This window comes from Oryctolagus cuniculus, chromosome 12 (assembly GCF_964237555.1).
Source record: "Oryctolagus cuniculus chromosome 12, mOryCun1.1, whole genome shotgun sequence".
NCBI lineage: Eukaryota > Metazoa > Chordata > Mammalia > Lagomorpha > Leporidae > Oryctolagus > Oryctolagus cuniculus.
The window spans coordinates 113,375,813-113,397,562 of NC_091443.1; the positions used below are offsets into that span (position 1 = coordinate 113,375,813).

Here is a 21,750-nt window from a genome sequence, read left to right on the forward strand (position 1 = left end):
TAGTCCCGGTCGGGGCGCCGGATTCTGTCCCTGTTGCCCCGGGTGCTTGGGTCCCTGCACCCAGATGGGAGACCGGGAGGAAGCACCTGGCTCTTGGCTTCAGATTGGTGCACTGCTGGTTGTAGCAGCCATAAGGGGAGTGAACCAACAGAAGGAAGACCTTTCTCTCTCTCACTGTCTAACTCTGGCTGTCAAAAAATAAATAAATAAACAAATAAATAATAGATTTTAACACTATTTCAGAATACATACTAACACTATTTAAGAATATATAATAATATATACAATGCAAAAACCACATTGGTTTAACAGTTCTTTTTTTTTTTTTTTTTCAGAGTTAGACAGTGAGAGAGACAGAGAGAAAGGTCTTCCTTTTCCATTGGATCACCCCCCAAATGGTCACTACGTGCTGATCCGAAGCCAGGAGCCAAGTGCTTCCCAGTTCATAAACACCACACTTCATTAGGTCTTAACCTCCTGTTATTGCTCCCCATCAGAGTCAGGTTTTTCTGCTTGGCTGAGAGCTGGCTCAGCCCTGAGCTGGTGCAGCTGTTACGTATGTCCAAAATGGTGCCTGTTGTATTGTTTTCTCCACTTTTGTAAGGTGAGTAGAGAGAGAGAATATTGTCCATACGGGTCCATTTATTTATTTATTTCTCTCCTCTAGTTAGCCTGGTGAACTTTTCCCCATGGGGCTTCAACCCTCATTCTCTCTAGGCACTTCCTGCTGCTTTTCCTCCAGTCTCTTGAGCTACTGCCTCACCTCCCTTTCTGTGCTGGTGCATAGACTTGGTGACTGGGGACCCAAGCCATTGGCATCTGTGCCCTCCATGTAGGTCCACCATGTCCCACTAGTTCTGGAAGTTTCCTCTGCTGTTTTTCCTCTAACTCTTCCCTGAGACTACAGTATCTCCACTTTTATTAAACTATCTTTTCTCAGACTATCAGTGTGCTCCCTCCCTAATCCACCATCTTGGAGCACTCCCCCAATAAACATTTTTAACACAGGTTTCCAACAAAGCGAATGAATGAAAACATCACACATTTTGATGAAAAAACTAACATATTAATGAAACTTATGTAATCAAGCAAGACAAAAAAGTAACCACATAGAGACCCAAAGTGGTCAGACTATAGATTCATGTAACTGTTAACATTGCTGGTTTGCTCCTTAATTGTTGTGTCTCATGGCTTATAGATTTTCCTGTGACTGCTAGCATTTATAACACTCTGTTGGGCTATGTTTTAAGGAAAGCCAAGATATTTACCTTTCCTTCCTACCGAATTCCTCCCAAATTATCGGAATTTCTGATTTTCATGACAATGTAATTATTTTTAAAACTATTAAAACAACATGTTCTGTTAATAATAAAATATAATTTAAAATATTGATATGTCTAAAACTATACAGAAAACACTTGATTTCAAGGCCTTCCAGCCTTTCAGTGAGTAAATAAAAATGATCACTTCATAACAGCTCTTATACTTCTTAATAGCTTTTAAAAAATCTAAGAGTTTCTTGCTTCGGCTTCCTCTGTTAAAGCAGTTTCTAATTCTGAGATCAAACTAAAAGAAATCATCTTTTCCTACTTTCTTTGGAGGTCCAACTTAATATGACTAGAGTTACATTTTTTCACATTTTTTTTTTCCTGGTATAAACTTGATTGGTTGTACTGTTGTTAGTCTGTTGTGTTTTTTATTTGGAGCTTCAGGCAGGTCACCTGTCAGCTTTCTACAAACTCCCAATTCAAAGGCAGACAATTCTGGCTTGATGTTTTGACATGATGGCGCCTGCCTACTCAACTGAGTAAGTTAATTTGAGAAACTGACTGGGGAATAGTCTATGTTATGTCATAATTTTTTTCTGTAGCATGCACTGCTGTTATGTCCTTGGGATGCAAGGTTCCACACCACATTTTGTACTCTGCACCTCACACTTAGGTACTTCTAGAAGTGGAGGCACACATACCTTGTACAGTGAGAATACCAGAAATGGCAGAATGTTGAGAAGCTGAACATCAGAAGATGAAGGTATCAAGTCCCCACAATTTATGCCCTTACCCCTTTATCTGCTTGTCTCAAATTGCAATGAATATCCTGATAACCAACAGGTCCACTGGCTTGGCTTGCTGTCCAACACCCTGTTTTTTAATGACTTGTTTCCAGGTGACTTTTGTCTATAAACATATATATGGGGGGCAGCGCTGTAGCAGAACAGGTAAAGCTGCCTTCTGCAGTGCCAGCATCCCATATGGGCAACAGTCCGTGTCCTGGAAGCTCCACTTCCAATCCAGCTCTCTGCTATGGCCTGGGACAGCAGTAGAAGATGCACCAAGTCCTTGGGCTCCTGCACCTGCATGGGAAACACAGAAGAAGTTCCTGGTTCCTGGCTTTGGATCAGCTCAGCTCTGGCCATTACTGCCAAATGGGGAGTGAACCCACTGATGGAAGACCTCTCTCTGTCTCTCTGCCTCTCCTTCTCTGTGTGTAACTCTGACTTTCAAATAAATAAATAAATCTTTAAAAATACATATGGAACTGTGTGGTACTCTAAACAAGACCGTGGATGCTGCTCTTGGTAAGATATAGCTCTATGTGAAGGTGGGGGTATTGTGGCTGCATGTGCAAATATACAGATGTCTCTTGTTCATGTCATAGTGCCACTGTGTGTTGTAGAGAGGTAAAACACAAGCAGCTTCAAGTTGTTCTGTGACCTATTGGAATCTGTATCTTCTTGTCCTGTGCCCCAACCCTACACAAACAATACAATTAAAAGGTGGTAACTATTTCTGATGTTTTGTATTCTCATACCTGAGGGTAAAATCTATATACAGAACATCCAGTAAGGTGATAAAAATATTTTCAATCACTATTAGAGGTAATGATTTAACCTGAAAACATTGATACAAAATTAAAAAAAAAAAACTCACTTAGAATCTTACGTGTTTAACTTCTCTAGCCAAGGTGGTTATATATTCTACGGCCCTTCAACTGAATTCTATCAAATCAAAGTATTATCTGTATAGTGGTCAATTTTCACTCTATGCTTTTAATAACATTTCATCACTTCATCCCACATATGAATAAGTGTTCACAAGATTTAAAGACAGGCTACCTGGCTACAACAGACTGGATCATCCAAGCTCTTTCTTCCAATGATTTATAATGATTTTCAATTTTTTTTCCTGGATACCATTTAAAATCCATTTTATTTTTCAAGAAATTTTAAAAGTATGGGTAACATAATAATAGTATCAAAACCCTGCTGAGGACATAACGACATTATAGGTATGTGCATATAAAAACTTTGTAAACCAAAATCTAAACTTACAGCTAAACAGATGTCTTTGGTTTGCTCTCTCTTAAAGGGGAGAAGTAAAAAAGATACATTTCCCTTTGCCACATTCCATAATTACCAAATCTCTCACATAGCCCCCACTCAGCAAAACACAGCCAAAATTAGCCAATTTTCCTGTTCCTAGATATAGATTGAAGGAGTAGCAGTAATAGATTATAACCATGCTACATCTTCCTTTTTCTTTTCACAATCTGAATATCAAAAAAGGTAAATGCTGTCCTTGTTACTAACTAGAGGGTTCATTTCAAGGGAAACAAATCACTTATTTAATTCCAAATGCTGTTACTTAAAAATTTCAAATACTGTCCCTGTTAAAGCCAGCTATAGGTATAAAGTAATCTGGCTCACTCGAGTCCACACGACCAAAGCATTGGATTTGTAACTGCAGAATAATTGTATATGCTATAATCCCAATCAGCTGCTTATCACCTGTTTGGAGTCCAATACATAGCTGGCCCTCTACTTTGTTCCTGTTGTTTGTTCTCCTATTACCTCCCCTTTCTCCTTGTTGTTTTTTAAAGATCCATTATTTCTTTTGGATGTAGAGTAACAGACAGAAAGGTCTTCCGTCTGCTGTCTCAGTCCCCGAATGGCCACAATACCCAGAACTGAGCCAATCCAAATCTGGGAGCCAACAGTTTCTTCTGGGTCTCCAAAGTTGTTTCAGGGACCCAATCACTTGAGACATCTACTGCTTTCCCAGGCCATAGCAGAGAGCTGATTCAGAAGAGGAGCAGCTGAGACATGCACAGGCATCCATATGGAATGCCGGGACCACAGGCTTAGCTCCCTACAACACAGCAGTGGCCCACTCTGCTTTCTCCTTTTTACAAAGCTTCTTACTAACTTACAAATGAAAAAGAACACTGATAGAACTAAAGAGCTAATCATTTTTAGAACTACAGAACTCCCCCAAATGCTAGCTTATTTAATAAACCTATTGCCTTATCTCAGTTCCCATTTGTGAGATTTCCTGTCTAGCAGCAAACAATGTGTGTCTAATTATAACTAGAAACATGAATAATTTGATTCTAGTCCCAACTCACTCCCGGCTTAGACACTGATTCCAGTTTCCTGCTAATGTGCACCCTGTGAGGTAGTAATTGAATTCCTGCCACTCACATGGGAGATCTGGATTGATTACTGAGCTCCTGGAAGCTGCAGTGCTAATTTCAGGCATTTGAGAAGTGCATGAAATGATAGGAGCTCACTCCATCTACCTCTTAACAAAGAAATAAATAATAGTAATCAGAAAATTTACCAATATTCAATTTCTCAATCAATACACCCAAAAAATTGTTACATGTTGAAAAAATGCAATAGAGATTATTTAAGGCAGTATTTTTTACAAAATTTATTTATTTATTTGAAAGTTTGTATGATGGGGGAGAGATAGAGAGATTTTTTTGTCCACTGACTCTCCTTCATATGCCCACAATAATCAAGGCTGGGCCAGGCTGAAGCCAGTAGCTGGGAGCTCCTTCCTGTTTTCCCTCAGGAGTGGCAGTGACCCAACCAATTGGGCTATCATCTGCTACCTTCTCAGGTGCATGCATAGGGAGTTGGATCAGAAGTGGACTGACAGGAGTCAATCTCACAGAGGAATTGGATGCTGGCTTTGCTGCATCATTATTCTAATTCCAAAAAAGAAATTTCAGAACTACATACATAGGAGACAGCATCATGGCACAGCAAGTTAAGCTGCCACTTGTGGCACTGGCATCCCATATCAGAAAGCCAGTTAGGCAGTTAGGGTGCAGTCTGGTGTGCTTCTTGTGCTTCTAATCCAGCTTGCTGCTAATGCATCTGGGAAGGTAGAAGAAGGTTGTTCAAGTGCTTATGCCTATGCCACCCACTAGCTCTTGGCTATATATATATATATATATATATGAATAGAAGAGCTCTCTTACTCTGTCTCTTTCTTTCATTCTGTTTTTCAAATAAAAAAGATTTTTAAAAAAAATATACTATATTTTATATATATATATATATATATACAAAACTTTAAAAAACACTTTATTGTATGACTGATATAAAAATAGGTGTGCACAACTTACTGTGTTTGGTGATAAGTATGCACCTGTGACGTTGTTACCAGCATCAAACCCATAATCATACCCATCGTTTTTCAAAATTTACTCCACTCTCTTTACTATTTTTATTATTGTTTTGTTGTTTCCTTTTCTAAGAACACATAAGATCTTTGAGTGGAATTTGCACTTTTATATTTGATGATTGTTTATATCTCTTGTCTCTATTGTTGAAGAACAATTTTTTTTTCTTCATGCTATTTGTTGAACTCTACTTGGTTTAGGGTTAATCTTATGAGTATAAAGTAAACTGAAAATAGAATCTTTGTAAATATTACAAGTTGGAATAGTAGAGGAATAAGGAAGAAATTGTGTGGGCATGGCAGGAGGGAGGTTAGTGTCGGAAGTACCACTAGGTTCTTAAATCTGTATATAGGAAATACATCAAATTTGTGTACCTTAAATAAATAAATATATATATATGATACATATATATATATCAATTCTCTTAGCAAATTTAGTTATTTAATACATTCTTTGCTATGGTTTAGGTATTAGTTTGTGTGTCTCCCAAGGGGCCATGTGTTAAAACCTTCACAAATACTTGACTTTATTATGGCATTTAGGAGGTGGATTTTATGGTGTTTAAGAGGTAGGCATAGGGGAAACTGTTTAGGTCTCTGGAGACATGCTTTGAAAAGGAGTTCTGATGAGAAGGTTGGTTATAACAGCCTGAGTTTGGCCTAGCCACTCTTTCATTGCTTTGTAGTTGTTATGTGATAGTTCCTATATGCTCTGCCATCCTCTAGCCTCACAAGATGGTTGAAGCAATGGGGCCTGTCCAAACATAGACTGTGAAAATCTGAAATCATGAGCCCAAATAAAGCTCCTTGCATTATAAGAAGCTTGAAATAGGTATTTTCTTTTAGTAATGAAAGGCTAACTATTACAGTATTTTAGTTTTGGGCACTATGCTGCATAGTAGATCTCCAATTGCCAGGAGTCCCTTGTATGTTTTATATGATCATCTCTATACACAAATATCTTCTCCCATTCTGTAAGTTATCCTTTCATTTTTTTGATTGATTCCTTTTCCATGCAGGAGCTTTTTAGTTTGATTTAATGCCATTTGCTTCATTTTGCTTTGCTGCCTGTGCTTTTGTTTTCCTATCTGAATTCCATTTCCAAGAACAATGTCAAAGAATATTTCTCTGATATTTTCTTCTAGGAGTTTCATGGTTTTGGGGCTCTTGATTAACACTTTAATCCATTTTAAGTTTATTTTTGTGTGATGAAATGTAAAGTATGTTTTCTTTCTTTTGCAAATAAATGCACACTATTGCCAACACAATATATGGAAAAAATTATCCTTTATCCATTGTGTATTCCTGGTGCCCATGTCCAAAATCAGTTGGCTATCATTGCAAGAGTTTATTTCTTGGGTTTTATTGTGTTCCACAGCTCCAGTGTCTATGGTAAGTACCATACTTTTTTATTACTATACTTTTGTAATCAGAAAGTGTGAAGCCTCCACCTTTCTTCCTTCAGGAGATTGCTTTGGGGGTTGGTGCTGTGGTGTAGCTGGTAAAGCCACCATCTGCAGTGCTGGCATCTCATATGGGTAGCAGTTTGAGTCTTGGCTGCTCCACTTCCACTTCAGTTCTCTGCTATGGCCTGGGAAAGCAGCAGAAGACAGCCCAAGTCCTTGGGCCCCTGCACTGATGTGGGAGACCTGGAGGAATCTCCTGGCTCCTGGTTTCAGATGGACACAGCTTATCTCTTGCATCCAATTGGGGAGTGAACCCAATTGTGGATGGAAGACCTCTCTCTTTCTCTCTCTCCCTCTCTCTCTCTCTCTCTCTCTCTGCCTCTCCTTCTCTCTCTGTGTAACTCTGACTTTCAAATAAATAAATAAATCAGAATATATCAGAAAGATATAAGACTACTAAGATCAGAATGGACAAATAATTGGACAGGGATTCCCAATATTATAAGATTATCAGTTTTCTCAGAAAGAGTCTATTATGGGATATAGTACCCATTATATCCCAATAAATTGTACTTTAATGAAAATGCTTAAGTGTCCTAATAATACTTCAAAATTTTAAAACCTAAAATCCATAACCTGCAGAATACTCAGAACTCTTAAAAGAGAAACTTAGTACTGATTCATAATCATCCTACCAATGTATGACATCATCTAGAACTACAGGAGTTGCAATAGTAACTTGCCAGAGCAGGAAAGGACAAGAAAAATCAAATCACTTGCTGAATAACCTGTCAAGGGTACAGTAGGAGTTGTTTCCCCATGACTCATGGAGCTGTTTACACCGTGGTACTTTCATGTTAAAAGTGAAAGATTAAAGATAGAGATTATCAAATTGTAGTGGATAGATGGTAGGGCCAGTGGTAATTTTTTAGGTCGTTGGGAGAGCACCATTAGAAGATGGTTTTCAAGAGAGGTTTGATTACCTGAGTTCAGGTTCTGCCTAGCTATTGTTTCTCCCCTTCCTGGAGCACCATATGATCATGTCTCCACACCAATGAGCAACATCCATCCAAGATGAAGGATGAGGACACTGGATCCTGTTACCTCAAACTGTGAGCTGAAACAAACCTTTTCTTTCCCAAAGAAACTCCTCTCAGATATTGTAGTTAAAGTAATGAAACATGGAATAATGCATACCTTTAATTATTTGGATTTACTTCTAAAACAGAATTAAACGCCATAGAGAAAAAAATCTCATTTACCTGAGAGAAACAAGTATAAATAGATGGATAATGTTGGGGCTGATACCATGGCATAGTGGGATAATTCTCCACCTGCAGTGCCAGCATCCCATATTGGTGCCAATACATGTTCCGGCTGCTCCACTTCCAATGTAGTTCTCTGCTATTGCCTGAGGAAGCAGTGGAAGGTGGCCCAAGTGTCTGGGAGCCTGAACTCATGTGGGAGATCTGAAAGAAACTCCTGGCTCCTGGATTCAGATGTCCAGCTCCAGCCATTGCAGCCAATTGGAGAATGAAACTGTGGATGGAAGAACTTTCTCTCTGTCTTTCCCTCTCTCTCTGTCTGTAACTCTACCTCTCAGATAAATAAATAAACTTTTTTAAAAATAAAGATAATATGACATTTTAGATAAGTTAAAAACAACTTTTAAACAAAATATATTGGAATAATTGGCTATATTTGGAAAAAAAAATTGTCGGTGGTTCTTCCAGGGATCCTCCCACCAAGTTTTAGGCAATTTCAAAAAGGGAAAATCCAAGTGACTAACAAAGGAAGTGCCTGGCATTTCTAATAGTTAAGGAAATACACATTAAAATAATTTGGCACATTTGATTCATGAAATTAGAAAGATTGGAATATGACTAAGTTGTATGTATGGTGGTTAAAATTGAAAAATCCTGACAAACATCTTGGCAGTATCTAGTTACATTGCTGATGTGGATAGTTAAGACTTAATAATTCTATCATTTGACAGGTTTTAGAAACCTGCTGTGATGATTAATCATATATGTGAACATCATGGATCATAGAGTATTCAGATTAAACATTATTTCTTGGTGTGTCTGTAAAGTGGTTTTTGGATGAGATTAGACTTTGAATCAGTGGAATAAAGTAAATTTAACAGTTAATGTAAGTGAATTAAAAAGATGTTTAAATTTAATGTGAATTAAGGCAAGATAATCAAGCTAGAAATCAGTATTTTTTATTCCACAATAAACAATAGTTACTAGCTACTGTTTACAACAAATAGGATTCTATTCAAGTCAGTCCCATTTTCATTATCTTTTCAAACTTTGTTAGCCTTTTCCTATTAGAATGTTTCATCAGAAGTACCATAAATTTTGTTTATTCTATGATTTTTTAATCATAAAGCAGTGAGCACTAGATGTTACACAGATGAGATGCTATTCAGATGACAGCTATAGCTTGCAATTAATTGCAAATTAATTGCACAACTTCTAAAGTAACATCTGCAATTCATGACAATTTATTCTAATTGTAAGTAATTATAGAAAAATCTAGTGTGTAGAAAGATGCTAAAATTTCTAAATGAGAAATCTCCAGAAAAACTATAATTAAAAATTGCTATTAATTGGTGGAGGTGGATTCGTTCTGAGAGGAGGAGTGTGGCGGGGCAAGAGGTGCAGAGTCACAACACAGACTCCAGGAGCTGGGTGAAAGAAGGCCAGAGGCAAGCAGCCTGTTTATTTCAGTTTCTACAGCAGCTTATATAGCCAAGGCAGCCAAGCTGGTCAAGGGGTGGTCTATGCCCTACCAATCACACCCTGTTGCCAGGCAGTTTCTGAAACCATACAATCATAGCCTGTTGCCAGGCAGGCTCTGTTTCATGTGGTTCCCAAAACCATCCAATCACAGCCTGTTGCCAGGCAGTTTCTGTTGCCAGTGGCCACCTTGGCATGGCCTTCTCATTCCACCACAATTAATTCTGCAGGTTTATACCTCAAATTCCATGGAATATTTTTGTTGTGTTTCTTTCTTTTGCAAAAATAGATACCTAACACTTTTTCAATTTTTATTAATATAAAGCGAACAGATTTCATATAATTCATAGGTACAGTTATCAGAAGATATCATAGTTTCTTCCCCTTCCACATTCTCCCTGAATTCCCTTCCTTCTTTTTCTTTAGATTTTGCAAAAACTTTTTTAAATCCACTCTGTAGTCACAGGCCTAACACTAAAATATCAATCTAATCACAAGATACCCATTTCATTCTTATACAATTTTTTGTATTCTGTATTAACTAGCACAAATCAGAAAAACGTCTGTCATTTGGGGACTGGATGATTTCACTAAGCATAATGTTTTCCAGCTGCATCCATTTTGTTGCAAAACACAAGATTCCACTCCTTTTTTATGGTTGAGTAGTATTGAACTGTCTGTACATGCCACATTTTTATCCACTCATCAATTGATGAACATCTAGGTTGATTTCATATCTTGGCTATCATGTATTGAGCTGTAATAAACACAGGGATACAACTTGTTCACATGAGGATTTCTTTTTCTTTGAATGAATTCCAAGGAGTGAGATTGCTAGGACAAATGGTAGATCTGTTTTCATATTTCTGAGGAATATCCATATTGTCTTCCATAATGTTTGTACTAGTTTTCATTCCAAACATTGGTATATTATGGTACCTTCTTATCCACAACATCATCAGAATTTATTATTTTTCTTTATTTTGGATGACAGTTCTTCTAACTGGGGTGAGCTGAAACCCCATTGTCATTCTTATTGAATTTCCAGGTGGCTAGTGATCCTGAGCATTTTTTCATTTGACTACTGGCAATTTTTTATATCATGCTTAGAAAAATGCCTGTTTACATCTTTAGCCCATTTCTTAACTGGATTGTTCTGTTCTCATTGAGTTTCTTGAGCCCATTATAGGACTTGGTTGCTAGTCATTTAGCAGTTGTGTACCCTGAAAATATTTTCTCCCATTCTGTCAGTTGCCTTTTCACTTTGTAAAGTGATTCCTTCACAGTGCAGAAGCTTTTGGCTTGATATATCTCATTTGTCTATTTTTTGCCTTTACTGCCTGTGCTGCTGGGCTCTGTTCCAAGAACTCTGCCTATACCTTTGTCTTGCAGAGTTTCCCAAATGTTTCCCTCTCATATTTCATTGGTGTTATGTCATAGATTTAGATCCTGTATCCATTGTGAGTTGATTTTTATATAAGGTGTAATGTAGTCATCTTGTTTCATTCTTTTGTATGTGTGGATCCACTTTTCTCAACACCATTTGTTGAGGAGTGTTGCAGTTGATTTCTCAACAATGTTGCAGGGGATTCATTTCTGAGAGGAGGAGCATGGTGGGGGCAAGAGGCGCAGAGTCACCACACAGATCCTGGGAGTTGGGTAAATGTGGACTTGAGGCAAGCAGCCTGCAGACTCATTTATTTCAGTTAGTACAACAGCTTATATAGCCAAGACCAGCCAATCCAGTCAAGGGGTGGTCTATGCCCCAACCAATCACAGCCTGTTGCCAGGCAGGCTCCATTGCCAGGTGGGACTCAAAGCCGTTCCCAAGTAACTGATGCTCACTTGCCAGTGGCCATCTTGGCATGGCCTTCTCATTCCACCACAGAGGAGATTGTTCAGTCTCCAGAGACTGGTTTTAGCTCAGTAGTCAAAGATTAGTTGAGTTAGCTGCATAAATTAATTTCTCAAGTTTCTATTCTATTCAATTGGTCTACATGTCTGTTTTGTTGCTATCACCAGGAAATTTTAATTATAACTGCCACATAGCACATCTTGAAATCTGAAATTATTACCCTTCAGATTTAATTTTGTTGTTTAAAATTGCTTTAGCTACTTGGAGTCTCTTGTGCTTCATATGAATATAAACACTTTTTCTACATCTTTAGAGAATGTCCTTGGTATTTTGATAGGGATCACATTAAATCTCTAAACTGTATTGGGTAGTATGGACCTTTTTTTTATTTTTTTTAATTTTTATTAATTCTTCCAATCCATAGACATGGAAGAGTTTTATTTTTCTAATTTTTTCTCTTCTATTTTTAAAAATCCTTTCTAATTTTCATTTTAGAAATCTTATACATAATTGGGTAACTTTATTTCAATGCATTTAAATTTTTGTAGTTATTGTCAATGGGATTGATCTTACAAGTTCTATCTCAGCCATGGCATTGTGTATACAAGCAAATTGTGCATAGAAGGAACATTCTTCAACCCATTCAAGGCAATAGTTGATAATCCTAGACAGCATCATATTAAATGGGAAAAGTTGCAAGCATTTCCACTAAGATTTGGGACCTGTCAGGATGCCCACATTCATCATTGCTAATCTTGGAGCTTTAACCAGAGCCATTAGGCAAGAAAAAGAAATTATAGGGATACAAGTTGGAAAAGAGGAAGTCAAGTTTTCCTTGTTTGCAGGTGGCATGATCCTATATATATGAGAACCAAATAACTCTAGTAATAGACAATACTTGAACTCATAAGAGAGTTTGGGAAAGTTACTAAATGCCTAACTTTAAGCCTGAGTTATAGCCACTGAGTTAACCTTTTGGTCAAAAGGATACCATTTCACAGAGATTAACATAAATAAACCATACAATGAGTATCTCCACATATGCTGAACAACAAATGCAACAACCGAGGAAACAAGAATAAGGAAGACAACATGACACTCCCAAAACAACATGACACTTCAATACAGAATTTTGAAGATGAAGAGACAGAATAAATACAAGAAATGGAACTCAGCAAACTGATGATAAGAATATTTAGAAGTAATGAAAACAAACACACAAACTACTGAAATCCATGCAGCACATGAAAAGAAATCTCATGAAAATGAAATCTTAAGGAGGAATAAAAACGAAATGAGTATTCAATAAAACAAAAATTTCAGATATTGAAGAGAAATCTAAATGAAATGTAGAAATCAATAGAACAAATAAAAAATTCAGTTGAGAGCCTTAAAAACAGTATCACTGAGGCAGAAGAGAGAATATCAGACTTGGAAGACAGAGCACAGGAAAGCATGCAGTCAAACCAAAGAAAAGAAGAGGAAATTAGAAATCTAAAACATTATTAGGAATCTACAGGATACTATTAAAACCCAACATTCGGGTTCTAGGAGTTCCTGAAGAGAGAGAGAAAGGATTAGAAGGCCTTTTTAGTGAGATACTAGCAGAAAACTTCCTGGGATTGGAGAAAGAAAGAGACATCCAAGTACAGGAAGCACACAGAACTAGCAATAAACATGACCAGAAAGGTCCTTGCCATGACACTTTGTAATAAAAGTCACCACAGTGAAACATAAAGAATCTAAAATGTTCAAGAGAGAAATGCCAGGTTACTCTCAGAGGATCTCCAATTAGACTCACAGCAGACTTCTCATCAGAAACCCTACAGGCTAGGAGGGAATGGCGAGATATGGCCCAGGTACTAAGAGAGAAAAACTGCCAGCCTAGAATATTATATCCAGAAAGCTCTCATTTGTGGATCAAAGGTGAAATAAAGACCTTTCATAGCAAACAGAAATTGAAAGAATTTGTCAGCACTCATCCAGCCCTGCATAAGTAGCTTAAAGTTGTGTTACACACAGAAACACAGTCATCAATATGAAAGAAGGTGAAGGAAGACAATCTCTCAGTAGAAGAACACAGGAAGTTCCAAGTATATATTAGAAACTATCTTTGGTAAAATGGCAGGACAAAGTTACTACTTATCAATAGTCACATTGAATGTTAATGGCCTGAATTCTCCTGTTAAAAGACACATACTGGCTGAATGGATTAAAAAACAGAACCCATCTATTTGCTGCTCACAAGAAACACATCCTTCCAACAAAGCTTCATGCAGACTGAAAGTGAAAGGTTGGAAAAGATATTCCATGCCAACAAAAACCATCAAAGAGCTGGCATAGCCATCTTAATATGAAACAAAATAAACAATAACACTAAAATGGTTAAGAGAAACAAAGAGGGGCACTATATAATGATTAAGGGATCAGTTCAACAGGAAGTTGTAACTATTATAAACATAAATTCACCTAATTATAGGTCACTGGGCTATTTAAAATATATGTTAAGTGACTTAAAGGGAGACTTAGAATCCAAAACAAGAGTATTGTAGTGTATTGTATTGTATCAATACTCCACTTTCATCAATGGACAAATAAACCAGACAGAAAATCAACCAGGAAACAGCAGATTTAATTGACATTATAGCCCAAATGGATCTAACAGATATCTACAGAACTCTCAATCCTATACTTAAAGAATTTACATTCTTCTCAGCAGTGCTTGGAACCTACTCTCGGATTGACCACATACTAAGCCATAAAGCAAGTCTCAATAACTTCAAAAGAATCAAAAATATGCCATGCATATTCTTAGAACACAATGGAACAAAGCTGGAAATTAGCAACTCAGGAATCCGTAGAGCATATGCAAACACATGGAGACTAAACAGCATGCTCCTGAATGAACAGTGGGTCATAGAAGAAATCAAGAGAGATCAAAAACTTTCCGGAAGCAAATGAAGATAACACAACATATCAAAACGTATGGGATACAGAAAAGTAGTGTTAAGAGGAAAGTTTATAGCAATAGGTGCCTACATCAAGAATTTGGAAAGGCAACTAATAAATGAGCTAGCAATGCATCTCAAGGATCTAGAAAATCTACAGTAAACCAAACCCAAAACTAGTTGGAGAAGAGAAATAATTAAAATTAGAGAAGAAATAAACAGAAATGAATCCAAAAAATCATTACAAAAGCTCAGCAAAATGAACAGCTGGTTTTTTGAAAAAAAAAAAAAAAAAAACAAAGTTGAAACACCATTGGCCCAACTAACCAAAAAAGGGAGAGAGAAAACCTAAATCAATAAAATCAGAGTTGAAAAGGGCAATGTAGCAATAGACACCACAGAAATAAAAAGAGTCATCTGAAATTACGACAAAGAGTTGTATGGCAACAAACTGGGAAATCTCTCAGAAATGGACAGATTCTGGAAACATACAACCTACCTAAACTGAACCATAAAGACATAGAAAATCTAAACTCCTCTTTGGATCCCAGGCAAGGCGCCTGTTTTGTTCTAGCAATCTGCTGGATGATCAGCCTTTCCGACAGATCAGACATATTGCGGGACTGGGACTCAATCTTTGGCTAGCTCCCTGAGAAAGAGACTGGCTGGTGCTCCAGGCAGACTGAGAAGCCCATGAAGCCACTGGGCTGGGGCGAGGCAGGTCCAAGATGAAAGCCTGAACATTCCAGCCTGGGGCACAGCCCCCGATCTTCAGCAAAAAGCCTGAGAAGACCGCAAGCTCTAGAGCAGGGGCAAGGTTCAGTTAGGGCTAGGGACAGGAAGAATGCACACGGCACTGCACACCAATACACGCAGAGCTTGGGACAGCACTGACCTGAGGCCCCCAACCGACTGCAGGGCAGATTGCTGGCTGCAGGGTGAGGATCGGCCCTTGGTCAGGGTGGCCAGGCCTGGCCCCACTCGGCTAACGTCTGCCATTCGCACATGGAGCCAGCAGGACCCCAGATGCCCCAATCAGCTGGCTCTCTAGGAGCCCGCCCGGTGCGCCAAACAGGCCACAAGTCCTAGCTAGAGGCAGTGGCCGGCCTCAGGAACACGCCTGTGGGTGAAACCGAGCCTCAGAAACATAGTTTTTGGGAAGCTCGAGGCTTGCACATGTGCTGTTGAGGCTTCCTGGCAAGAGGGGGTTGAAGGGCGGGGTCCTCTCCCAGGGACTGCTGGTGTGATCCACTCCTGACCGGAACCGTGGCCGTTCAGGGGATGAGCTGGTAGCTGGGGTAGGGGCTGTCACATCAGGCCCTCTGAACGGCACGGGCTGTTTCATATTCCCCGCAAGACCAGAGTGTGGGCACTCATGCATTCATGGGCTCCTCCCGGGATCGCCCCCTCTGCAGTTTGTAATTCACCCATACAGTGTGTGAAGTTTTCATACTGGAAAGCCCAGTGGTAAATGCATACAGTGTTAAGTCAAGCTTTGCCTTTCTTTGGCATGAAGACCCCATGGTGTACTCTGATGATGTCAGCTGGTATGACACTGCGAGGTAATTTCATCTTTTTAGGTAACTTCTGGCGAAACACTGTTATCCAGCAACATTCGTTTCCTGTTTTCTTTGATTTTGTTCTTGCTACATATTAAGATTTGTATTCATCAACCAATTAATGAATATTCAAAGTATAATGAATGTAGCTGTGTTCAAATTGAGACACTAACCCTATTGCTATTATAACTTAAGGTACAACAGAAATTTCAAGTATGATTTATTTAACCAGTGTTTGAATAATGGAAATGTATTATTTATTAACCACTGTGTAGTGAAAGAGAATTCAGTTAATCTTTTTCTGGAAAAAAATTGTTGCAAGTGTGTTCTGATGCACACTGCAAATTCATTATGCCAGTTTCATGCACACTGCATTTTTCAAGTAGTCCATATGTATGCACGTCTTCATATTTGAAGGCACAATGCCTCTTTGGTGTTCCTAGGCTTACGACAACCATTCCTTTAAATTTGCATTGAAACCTAATCTTGGATAATTCCTGAGGGGGCGGAGCCAAGATGGCGGAATAGTAAGGTGGCGCACCGATAGTCAGGGAAAATTTAGTTTAATAAAAGGGGAGTTACGGTAGCCTCAGAAAAAAGAACCAGGAAAATATTGCAGAGTAAACTCTTCTGGATCGAGTGGCTGTGAATCGGAGGACCTACTGGGAGAACAAGGTCGCCCACCGCGCGGAAGCCGTGCTGTGGTTGCCGTGGAAGCCGCAGGGTCTGTGCGCCAGTGCAGGAAGGGGAGTTCATGAAAAAACACAGACAACTGCGGGGAGAGTTCCGACGTCCAGGGCTCGGAGTCCACACATCGGCGCTGGAAGGGGAGGTGAGCTCAATAACCCGAGACATTGGCGGGGAAAAGGGGGTCAGAATCTAGAGGGGGGCTGGAAAGTGCAGCAGACTCACTACCGGAAAGAAGAAAAAAAAAAGAGCTTGGGGGTTTCTCTCTCAAGGCTTGAAGAATTCGAAAGAGACAAAGAGCAGGCCCCCTCTCTGGATTTACATATCAACAGCTCAACAGCGGAGAGCTAAGGAACTGAGTCACTACAATTCAGTAGCCTAGGCAACCCAGTGGGAGCCCAGAGGAGCCTAAACAGACTCTGGGGAGAAGCCGTGCCGTGCGGTGTTACTTACCCCCTGAATAAATAAAATAAATAAATAAATAAAAAGAGAGAGATTTACCACGCATAACCTGAGGGTGTCACCTTTGCACACCGTTAACCAGGAAGAACCAAGCAGAGCTCTCAGGCCGCACCCATCTCAAGCCTCCAAGGCTCCTCCAACAGCAGGCAGTCCACTTAACACGGACATAGTATAAAATAAAATAAAAAAAAATTAAAAAAAAATGCACAGTGACAAAAGAAGAATTAACTATGCCAAGCAACAAACACAGAAATCGAGGGAACAAGATCAATGATGACACTATGATGCCTCCAAATAAACAAAACACCCCAAACCAAGATTATGAAGATGATGAGATAGAAGAAATGCAAGATACGGATTTCAAAAAATTTATGATAAGAACAATTAGAAGTTTTCAAAAGCAAATCCTTGAACTACAGAAATCCTTATTGGACAGGATTGAAAATCTCTCTCGTGAAAATGAAATTTTAAGGAAGAATCAAAATGAAACTCAGAAACTAGTAGAACAGGAAAGTGTGATAGTGAAGAGAAATCAAAATGAAATGAAGAACTCAATAGATCAAATGACAAACACATTAGAAAGCCTTAAAAACAGAATGGGTGAAGCAGAAGAGAGAATATCGGACTTAGAAGATAGAGCACAGGAAAACATACAGTCAAACCAAAGAAAAGAAGAGGAAATTAGAAATCTAAAAAATATTTTTGGGAATCTACAGGATACTATTAAAAAAAACAACATTTGAGTTCTAGGAGTTCCTGAAGGCATGGAGAGAGAGAAAGGATTAGAAGGCCTTTTTAGTGAGATACTAGCAGAGAACTTTCCAGGTTTGGAGAAGGACAGAGACATCCTAGTACAGAAAGCTCATAGAACCCCCAATAAACATGACCAAAAGAGATCCTCACCACGACACGTGGTAATTAAACTTACCACAGTGAAACATAAAGAAAACATCCTAAAATGTGCAAGAGAGAAACGTCAGATTACTCTCAGAGGATCTCCAATCAGACTCACAGCTGACTTCTCATCAGAAACACTACAGGCTAGGAGGGAATGGCGAGACATAGCACAGGTGCTAAGAGAGAAAAATTGCCAGCCCAGAATATTATATCCTGCCAAGCTCTCATTTGTGAATGAAGGTGAAATAAAGACCTTTCATAGCAAACAGAAATTGAAAGACTTTGTGGCCACTCGTCCGGCCCTGCAAAAGATACTTAAAGATGTGCTACACTCAGAAACACAGAAACATGCCCATCAATATGAAAGAAGGGAAAGGAAGAACACCTACCAGTAAAAGAGCATGGGAAGCTCAAAGCATATACTAGAAAATATCTCTGGGAAAATGGCAGGGCAAAGTCACTACCTATCAATAGTCACATTGAACATTAATGGTCTGAATTCTTCAGTTAAAAGACACCGTTTGGCTGACTGGCTCACAGAACACAACCCAACTATTTGTTGCCTACAAGAAACACATCTCTCTAACAAAGAGGCATGCAGACTGAAAGTGAAAGGTTGGAAAAAGATATTCCATGCCAACAGAAACCAAAAAAAAGCAGGTGTAGCCATACTAATATCAGACAAAATAAACTTTAATACAAAAACTGTTAAGAGAGACAAAGAGGGACACTATATAATGATTAAGGGTTCAATTCAACAGGAAGATGTAACTATTATAAATGTATATGCACCTAATTACAGGGCACAGGTCTATTTAAAAGATATGTTAAGGGACTTAAAGGGAGATTTAGATTCCAATACAATAGTACTGGGGGACTTCAATACTCCACTCTCAGAAATAGAAAGATCAATAGGACAGAAGATCAACAAGGAAACAGCAGATTTAATTGACACTATTGCCCAAATGGATCTAACAGATATCTACAGAACATTCAACCCTACATCTACAGACTTCACATTCTTCTCAGCAGCGCATGGAACCTTCTCTAGGATTGATCACATACTAGGCCATAAAGCAAGTCTCAGCAAATTTAAAAGAATTAGAATCGTACCATGCAGCTTCTCAGACCACAGCGGAATGAAGCTGGAAATTAGCAACTCAGGAAACCCCAGAAAGTATGCAAACACATGGAGACTGAACAACATGCTCCTGAATGAACACTGGGTCATTCAAGAAATCAAAAGAGAAATCAAAAACTTTCTGGAAGTAAATGAAGACAACAACACAACATATCAAAACTTATGGGATACAGCAAAAGCAGTATTGAGAGGCAAATTTATAGCAATAGGTGCCTATATCAAGAAATTGGAAAGGTACCAAATAAATGAGCTTTCAGCGCATCTCAAGGACCTAGAAAAACTGCAGCAAACCAGACCCAAATCTAGTAGGAGAAGAGAAATAATTAAAACCAGAGAAGAAATTAACAGGATTGAATCCAAAAAAACACTACAAAAAATCAGCCAAGTGAGAAGCTGGTTTTTTGAAAAAATAAACAAAATTGACACCGCATTGGCCCAACTAACTAAAAAAAGAAAAGACCCAAATCATCAAAATCAGAGATGAAAAAGGAAACGTAACAACAGACACCACAGAAATAAAAAGAATCATCAGAAATTACTACAAGGACCTGTATGCCAGCAAACAGGAAAATCTACCAGAAATGGGTAGATTCCTGGACACATGTAATCTACCAAAATTGAACCATGAAGACATCGAAAACCTAAATAGACCCATAACTGAGACAGAAGTTGAAACAGTAATAAGGGCCTTCCAACAAAGAAAAGCCCAGGACCAGATGGATTCACTGCTGAATTCTACCAGACATTTAAAGAAGAACTAATCCCATTTCTTCTCAAACTATTCAGAACAATCGAAAAAGAGAGAATCCTCCCAAATTCTTTCTATGAATCCAGCATCACCTTAATCCCTAAGCCAGAGAAAATGCAGCACTGAAAGAAAATTACAGACCAATATCCCTGATGAACATAGACACAAAAATCCTCAATAAAATTCTGGCCAATAGAGTACAAAAATACATCAGGAAAATCATCCACCCAGACCAAGTGGGATTCATCCCTGGTATGCAGGGATTGTTCAACATTCGCAAATCAATCAATGTGATTCACCACATTAACAGACTGCAGAAGAAAAACCATATGATTATCTCAATTGATGCAGAGAAAGCATTTGATAAAATTCAACACCCTTTCATGATGAAAACGCTAAGCAAATTGGGTATAGAAGGAACATTCCTCAATACAATCAAAGCAATTTATAAAAAACCCACAGCCAGCATCCTATTGAATGGGGAAAAGTTGGAAGCATTTCCACTGAAATCTGGCACCAGGCAGGGATGCCCACTCTCACCACTGCTATTTAACATAGTTCTGGAAGTTTTAGCCAGAGCCATCAGACAAGAAAAAGAAATCAAAGGAATACAAATAGAGAAGGAAGAAGTCAAACTATCCCTCTTTGCAGACGATATGATCCTTTACTTAGAGGATCCAAAGAACTCCACTAAGAGACTATTGGAACTCATAGAGGAGTTTGGCAAAGTGGCAGGATATAAAATCAATGCACAAAAATCAACAGCCTTTGTATACACAGGCAATGCCATGGCTGAGAAAGAACTGCTAAGATCAATCCCATTCACAATAGCTACAAAAACAATCAAATACCTTGGGATAAACCTAACCAAGGACGTTAAAGATCTCTATGATGAGAACTACAAAATCTTAAAGAAAGAAATAGAAGAGGATACCAAAAAATGGAAAAATCTTCCATGCTCATGGATTGGAAGAATCAACATCATCAAAATGTCCATTCTCCCAAAAGCATTTTATAGATTCAATGCAATCCCAATCAAGATACCAAAGACATTCTTCTCATATGTAGACTCAGGTGCACACCTTTATTATGGCATCTCAAGGGAGAGACTGTTCAGCCAAACTCCTGCGGGCACAAGGCACTACAGACCAGGAGAATCCCCGAGGGCACAAGGCACTACAGACCAGGGAGAGAGGCTGAGCAACCTCTGCTTTACAGCATCTGAGGGTCCACTTATATACAGTTTTTGAAGGGCAACTTCATCCCTGTGCCACCCTCCCAGGGTCTTGTAGTCATAGCAACACCACCCTCCTAGGCCCTGTAGTCCTAGTAGAAGGGTTACATAGTTGTAACAATGGTCTGTGGTTAGGCCATTTCCTCTTGCAGAGCAGCTTAGAGTGAAGCTTCATCTCCTTTGTAATTCCCTGACAGTAACCATAACCCAAACTATAGCCTTTACCCTAATTATAATCATAGATTCAGTCCCAATGCTACACCTGCTGCAAAGCATAAACCTAACCTTATCAGACCAAAACCCCATTTTAACCCAAAGACTTCTCCCTCCCTTTCCCTAACCATAATTATATCCCTAACTCTTAGTCTAAAATAATCACTTCCCCTCACCCTAATCCTAGCTTTCACCCTAGCACTAATTCTAATCTTTACATTAACCCCAGGACTACCTCTTAACACTAGCCTTGACCCTTATCCTGACCTTAAACTTAACTAATCCTATCCCTAATCTTAATTCTATAATTTTGCTATTCTTAAATCTAACCATAAGACAAGCTCTAACCCTAACTATAACCCTAACTATAACCCAATACTAGACC

At 38.7% G+C, this 21,750-nt stretch overlaps 1 pseudogene; it reads left to right on the forward strand.

Moving 5' to 3' along the window:
* The window catches only part of LOC138844769 (zinc finger protein 717-like), a 46,819-nt pseudogene extending 27,532 nt beyond the window's left edge, over positions 1-19,287 (forward strand).
* The last annotated feature ends 2,463 nt before the right edge of the window (positions 19,288-21,750 follow it).